We start from the raw sequence: 7806 nt of genomic DNA, 5'->3' as shown, positions 1-7806 counted from the left end.
GCAGCGGTACCCAGATGGTCGGGTACATTATTGTGCATTTTACAAACGATAGTATTAAAGAAATGACAGGAAGTAAAGTGGGTTATTTGCCTGTCTGGCGCCCAACCTATCCTTCGTTTTAAACACGCACCCCTACGCTACAACTTTTAGGCAATGAACACATAATACAAATATTTATAATCTTTACATTCCGGCTACTGAAATGACAGCGAAGGTGGTGCATGCGATAGGGAGGGTGTGCTGTGCAGCACACGGTCCGCGGTTTGAGTCCTGGCTGCTCCCTGTGCCATGTCGAAGTGTCCCTGAGCAAGACACCTAACCCCCAATTACTCCACATAAATTATGTCAAACCATGGGCGTTTTGGGTAAAAGTGACAGCTGCATGTGTAGTAATGTCCTGTAAGTCAGTCATCATCGTATCTCATTATGGTGACTTACAGGAGCTGTTTTTCAGTGGCTGACATGGGCTTCCATACATGAACCTACAACAGATGTAGATGGACTGTGATTCACTGCACTTGTATGTGTATTTCCACCACTTCATAAAATATATGTAACATGCAGTTGAATTACGGTAGTCTGCTATTTTTGTAAATTGACAGCTTTAACTGTTTATGCATGACATTGGCCGTTAATTTACAAGCAAGGGATGGAAATTTAACTGTATGTTACAGTTATTGTGACATACTGTAAGATACGTTAGAAATGCACCGTAAATTTACAGCAATTTGTTACAGTGTAAGGAAACGTCCACATGAACTGGAGGAGCCTTGGATCGAACCAGCGACCCTCCTTCCTCTGCCCGTACATGATATCTGAAATGAAGGCGCAATCCTGTGTCCGGTGGCCTCAGGCGGTCCCCGTCTGGTGGCGCCTGTGAGACAGCGCGGAGGGCACCGCGCGCCTCTCCTCCGCGCTGCACTGGAACCTGACACATTGTTGGAGCTTCTCCATCGCGCTTTGTTTCTCTGTGTGTCGAGGAGCACTGACCGCTGAGCATCTTCTCTTCTGCAGGCTGATCTGAACGGAGCGGTGAGTCACTGACAGCAGCATCAGCATCAGCATCATCATCATCATCATCATCATCATGACCAGCAGCAGCAGCTCGCGCACAATGTGTTGACATTTCTTTCAGTCAGCGCCATTTGCAGACAGGTGCACCCGCCGAGGCGTTTATCGTTCCTGCTCTGAAGCTCTGCTTTTATTCTGAAAGAATACAGCTGCGCGTTTCAGGGAGAGCGCGTGTGTTTCAATACGGTTCATGCATTCATCTGCATTCATTCATTGTGTCTGTTGAATCAGCCCGTCTTTTTCTTGCACAATTCGTTTATTGACACAACAAATCGTGGATGACGTACTAAATGATTTGCTGTATCAGTCGTCATAATCACCATGGCACGCACGCACGCACGCACGCACGCACGCCACAGCAGCTGCTGCTGCCGTTCAGCAGACAGAACCGGCATGGAGGCCGGTGACTGTCCGACCTGCACGGCCGTTCAGTCAGCGGAGGTCCGGGCCGAATCTTTCGAATGAGTGGACGTGGTCCTGGGGGCGGGACTACTGCTCTGATTGGTCACCGCCCCTCGACACGCTACCTGAGTGGCTGGTGTAGTGCACGGTGCTGCTGGTGCCTAACCAGTGCGCCAGCGGGGTGCACGGACCCCCTGAAGTCCGCAAAGTGCAGCGCATAGAAATAACGTGAAATAGACACCAGTACAACAACATCTCTTTAAGCCGTACGCTGTTCCTATTGGATCCCTTCACAGGGTGTCTACAGCAAAACTACTGATATACTAATGTATGATTTACCCTTAATAACTTAATACTATACATTACACATCATCAGTTTTACATTATACATAAAAGTGAGACAGCGGAGACCCTCCTTGAACTGTCACCTCTGTCCCATGACAAATAGACATGAACTTCCCTACAACCACTGCGATTGATCTCAATAAATACGGGTCAAATTTTATAAAAAATGTGTATCACCTGTACAAATATATAATATTTAAAAATATTTTCCCCTTTCATTTTTTTGGGGGTCGCTTAAGGAAAAGTCATCAAATTTCAGTATAAAAGAACGACGTTTGGGGTATTTTCTTACAGCTTTCAAATGTCAAAACGGGTCAAATTTGGATTAAGAATCCCGCGCTGGCTGTCGACCTCGGGTTGAACCCTGCGTGTGCACATTGTGTCACTAGGAGCATCGCTGTAGTGTTGGGTCGGCCTCGGCACTGAAGCTCTTCTCCATCAGTTCACATGCGCTCTCAGGGACGTCCGCCCAACTTAAGCAGCATGTTGTAGACCAAGCGGCTACGGAACAGGCTGACATGCTGGCCGGGACGGTCATGAGGCTAAATGCAACCCAATCAGGGGTCAGGCTGGGTACGCTGAATGTGTCAACAACATGTCTATATATTCTGCTAAATATCTACGTCTATATGCATTCTGTATCTTGGACAATACTACCACATATTGACGCATTTTATTTGTGGATAGTTGTTTCAAATATAACATTGCATTCTATTTAGTCAAGTGCAAATTTGTCTATTTCACAGCGATATCTGACCCCGTTCAACCAAAGCCATGTTTTATATGTAGGTATTCATATGAAATCGCTTATAATTTCACTGAACTGAATTTCAGTTACATCCCTTAGAGAATAATTAGATGACAAGGAGAAATGTAAGACCTAGTTTAAAGGGTTTGGGAGCATCTTGTGGTGACTGGAACTTTTTGATTTTCATAATTGAGTTAAGAAATCCTCCGATGAACATTTCACTGGTCTATTTCCTGTATTTTCATGTAGTTTCTGGGCTTAACAGACTTTTCACTCTATATCTATTTAAACAACCCATCTGTTCTGTTTGTGTGTACACGGTTAGTTAACTGGTTGCACCCTGAAGGTCTGTAGACCCAGATAAACCAATCCACCCAGATCTTTTCTTCTGCTTTGCCTGTGTGTCACGCTCGTCTTCTATGGAGTCTCACTTTGTTATCTGGCAACTCCAAAGTCAAACTTGTAACAGTGTTAAAATGTTTTCCTGTAGCTGACGATAGGACAACGCATTTCTGTTGTGGAGTGATACAGCGCAAAGTTCGAGGATTAGGTCCTTTCATCAGCTTTACTGTACAATAGTAGACCAATATGTAACCTTACATTAAAAGAACTGAGTGTTGGTCCCTGGAGATACACATTGTAGCTCGGCTACAGGAAGGACAGAAAACCGGTGAAGAGAACGGAGACCACGATGCTCCAACAGAGACGAGTAACATTATTGGACAAACATCCATTAGTTAGTTAACGTCCATTATGTCCGAGACATAAGCACATCCAGCCTCTCGTTGTTCCAGCGGCACTGCGTTGGTGAACGACCTGCTGGTCACTCACAGAGTGGCACCCCCAGTGGCCTTTTTAGGAATAGCAGCCACTTTTATAGAAATGCAATTTATGTCTTTGTGTAATTCTCACAATAGCGAAGTCCTTCTGCGGGCCGGACGGAGTTTGGCACCTGTTCGTTACACGTAATGTTTCAAAAATTCAAATCCACTAGTGGCTGCATTGTTTTTTAAATTCAGACAACAAATAAAGAGCGGAAATAGGGGTTATTTATTTCCATGGTGGATAGCGGAAATGATTAAGTAACAGAGACAAGCCCCTTACAGGCGCGAATGGAGCAAAATAACCACAACTGGTCGTGTGAGTAAAGCGTTTGGCAGCAGGACGGCGGTGATGACGAGCGGAGCATCTCCACTCTGATTGGCTTTCGCGTACAGCGTCGGCTGAATTTTTCAAAGTTGAAATATTTCGACCACGGCGAAAAAGCGAGTTTTCACGTCCTCGGCGCCGCCCGTTGAAAATTATCTTCTTCCGCGAAGAGTCACATCTGTGCTTTGACTTTGCACGGAATCTACTCGTGCAAATAATTTGCTTTGCTTTTGGTGTGAACGCATTACAAAGTATACTAACATGCTATGACGTAGCTTTGGTATTCTCCCCACTATGTGGCTTTTATCTTAGGAATTGTTTAGCCACGGTGGCAAATGCAATATGACATTTGAATGAAAGCGTATTTGGATAACTCTACAGGGTGTGACGGCACACGGCCCACACTGTTGTTGCTGAGCCGTTTTTGCGTTGGGGCTTTACACTGCGATCTTTGATCAACCTGTGATTTGATGAGGTCAGGCCAATTTGCCCGCACAGCGGCCCTGTGTGCATCCAGAGGCGACCGATACACATCCAGACACCAGCACACAGCAGCCTTTAATCCCACACAGGCCCGATTAGTTTTAAAGCGGATTTCAACCCTTAAGCTCACAGGCTACCTACGGAACCACGTATACCAGTATGTTTTTACTTAAAAAATGCATTTGACTTAAAACCTTAAAATAAAATGTTCAAGAATCCATTTTTAATTTTTCTAAACTGATAAAAATAGTTATGAATATTTTAGTTTAGTAAGACAAAGATCCTTCAGTGCATAACTAAGCTAAGCAGGTGAAATTAACAGCTTGACCTGGACCCATAAATTGGGTTATGGTCGTAACAACTTTACTCCCAGAATCAACTCTGTGAGGGAAACATTTAATGTGAGGGTAGTTCAATAGAATTTCTGGAAGCCGATGAAGACTAGAGGAGCTGCACAAAGGAGGGCAATTCAGATTTATTGCCAAGTATGCTGGACATATGATTTACCAAAGGGAAAGATGCTACAGGCCACATTTTCAAGCTGGTACAGACCAACGAGGCTCACGTTAACAAAATCACAAGTTCCTTAAAAAGGTCCAAATGTAGAGAATCTTTTCAATTTGACACCAAATACACTTCGACTCGAGCCATTGCTCATTTGATTAAAGTGTCCATTGAGCCCAGCTGGTTCCCTGATGACTGGAAATCTGCCGATGAGTTGCCGGGTCAGTTAGTCAGGTCCTAAGCCTCCAGTATTTTGAGTGTATCTGGGAATATATATAATTAATGTACATGACCAAGAACCAAGATTCCATGCAAAGTCAATGCACAGACGCCAAAGACGCAAAAAAGCCAATGGAGCAAAGCAACATTTGACCCACGCTGTCTTGCGAAAGCCAATGAAACTGCTGCTCACCGGAGACAGACAGACCGGTGCTGAGATTGAACGCCTGTGAATTAGTTGGCGTCCAACCGAGAGATCGTGGCACGATCTAAGCCAACTGGTTATCCAATTGGCTGCTGGTTAGCCTGAGGTATCATCCAGACGCTTTTACCAACTCCATAGAGTTTAATACAGTCCTGCAGTTTTCATGCAGTTCATCTGAATAGTTTATACCATCCTCCACGCTGTAGATTATTGTATGGCAGACTAAATGTTAGGGTTTTCACATGAAAACTGAATTGATGCAAACGCCAAGCGGCCGAGGATCTAAAGGAGCCACCGACAGTCCATCAGCTCCACCTGCTTAGTCTCCTGTACGCAGCTCGCTTCGCGCTGTAGCACGTGGCTGTAGAACTGGAGCAGCTCCGTTACCTTCAATCATTGGATCGATCAAAAAAGTCCCTTTAACAACAGCAAGCAAACTGATGGGGACTGAGAAGCTGCAGACACTTGATTCTGTGAACTTCCTGTTTGTGTGTTTACTTGTGATTAGACACAGCGGGAGCTGAGGAGCTCACACAGCACTCTGAAGCTTCATGTGGTGTGAGCAGCCATTTCTGTCGACCTTCAATTACCTTCAGTAATTAGTTGCCATCAAAATAAAGTCAGTGACCGGCTCACCTGTTGACAGTATGGAAGCTAATAGCTAACTTTATCCCTGGTTACATTGTGAAGTTCTACCCAGTAAAAGGTAATATTAGGAAAAGGTACATTTGAGTTCAAATGTAAAAGCGGCTCCTGACTGAATTGTTCCCGCTGCTTGTAATGGTAGATGGACTCTTTTTATATTTCTCTTTTCTAATCTTCTGACACTTAATGTCACCCTTCACACCCATTCCTGTACTGACGCAGGTTTTACACAGTGAATTCATTCACTGGAGGCCCAACTTGCAAGAGCAACATGGCACATTGGATGTCTTGCCCAAGGACTCCGGTGCAGCTGTCTCGCCTCACTAGCATGACATGCTGTGTGCAGACAGCGCTCATATGGTCAAATTAAGCACACGCCAAGTCGTGTTGCTGCACTGAGGAAGTGATCGGTCATGACAAGCAGAAAAGCCGGCGATGTCCCTGGGGTTGTGTCTGTCCATTTGCACCAAGTGAGACAGTAGCTTTTTCCCCCTGTGGGAATGGACACACTGTGTTATGCTAAGTGACGTCAGTGTATGATCAGGAAATGATTCATACTTTCTGGGACGGGTTCTCCCAGCGCCCCTCGAGCCTCTCCGGCCAGTCTCCCTCCAGACACCGAACAGCGCCGACTAGTGTTCAGAATTTGTATGGCTGTAAACATGAAGTACTAAACACTAAATATGTGTATAGAAGATGACTTCATGGCACTTTTACGTTATGATGATGGCAGTCGCATACCTTCAATTGCTTTTTAATTCATGGAAATCTAACTGGATGGGTTTTGATAAACGTGTTGATGAAACATCTGTGAAGAATAATGTGTATTCAAAACCATACCTGGCAGGAAAGAGTTTAGCTTCTTGAGGAATACAGTGTGCACAGGGAACATGTAACCTGACTGCTAACTCATTGATGCTGAAGAAGTACTCAAACTGGGCTCCTTTCACACAAGCAGGCTGTTCATCTGCTGAAAGAGGGAGTTTAAATGTCAATGTCTGCGATATCACAAATGGTTTCAAGCGGATCAGGGTCCAGTGTTCGGACCGTGCCACACAGGTGTGTCTCAGTAATCATTGGATTACTGGTATTGGTAATAGTTGGATTTGGAGTAATATTAGTAGTAGTTGGTGTGGCACTAACAGCAGAATAACTACTAGTAGTAGTTTTTGTTATACTAGTAGAAGAAGTAACGTTATAGTATTACTGCTTCTAATAGTGATATTTTTAGAATTACTGGTAGGAGTAATTTTAGTATTAATAGCAGTATAAATGTTTGTAGTAGTAGTATAAGTTCTAGTAATATTAGCTGCAAAGTATTTGTAGTAGAATTTGAGAGCAATAACAACAAAAGCGCTGCATTGTGAGTGAAGGCGGTGCAGCGTTTCTGTGGGATCCAGAGCTCAGTAACGCAACATCCTCCTTGCTGTCCGCCTTATTGCTGCAGCTACATCAACTCCTGTTCTTTTTAGTTTTGCAGACTTTATCTCTTTGGTTGACTTCATCTTGTTTGAATATAAGGTTGTTAATAATAATAATGATAATCACAGTGAGGCCTGCCGGATGACTTTTATATTGTGAGAATTACAGAAGGCAAACAATGCGCTCCAAACTCGTTGATCCTACACACCACTATACAACTCACCGTCTTCTGACACAATGTTCTGTTCACCTTCAACTATGTATATTTGTGTGTGTTGGGGAAACGTCACACGTTGTAAGAAACCCGTTGTTTTGTATTAGTCCCCTGTCAGGAAACATTGGTGACATATGGAAGGTTTTAACCTTCTAACACTAGACTGTCATCAGTGTATAATGGATGTGAAAGGGTGATGATGACATGTAGCGTTAAAGAGCGTTGAGGGCTTGGAGGACGAGAAAACAAGTACAAATACAAATGATCATTTACCATAAAAACAATGCTAATAATGCTAATAATAGTTAGTCCAAGGCTCCGTTTCCTTCTGGCATCAACATGTTAACTTGTCTTATGTGGATCAGCACAGGGCTCTTTCTGTTGTGGAACTTCTTCTAC

The 7806-nt window shown here is 44.0% G+C and overlaps 1 protein-coding gene across 24 annotated transcripts in view; it reads left to right on the top strand.

Moving 5' to 3' along the window:
* The first annotated feature begins 763 nt into the window (after window positions 1–763).
* epb41a (erythrocyte membrane protein band 4.1a) overlaps window positions 764–7806 on the top strand; it is a 41307-nt gene continuing 34264 nt past the window's right edge. For 17 of the 24 annotated variants that reach the window (XM_078081246.1, XM_040188572.2, XM_078081247.1 and 14 more), the window contains exon 1: window positions 899–1032. The gene's annotated coding sequence lies outside the window, so the exon portion shown is untranslated. Of the gene's footprint in view, window positions 1033–7806 lie in introns of all 24 variants that reach the window. The other 7 variants (XM_078081243.1, XM_078081244.1, XM_078081239.1 and 4 more) reach the window with 3 other exon arrangements.

The sequence above is a fragment of the Gasterosteus aculeatus genome, chromosome 10 (assembly GCF_964276395.1).
Source record: "Gasterosteus aculeatus chromosome 10, fGasAcu3.hap1.1, whole genome shotgun sequence".
Taxonomy (NCBI): Eukaryota; Metazoa; Chordata; class Actinopteri; order Perciformes; family Gasterosteidae; genus Gasterosteus; species Gasterosteus aculeatus.
Note: the sequence above shows the minus strand (reverse complement) of the source record. Positions and strands in the feature narration are given on the sequence as shown.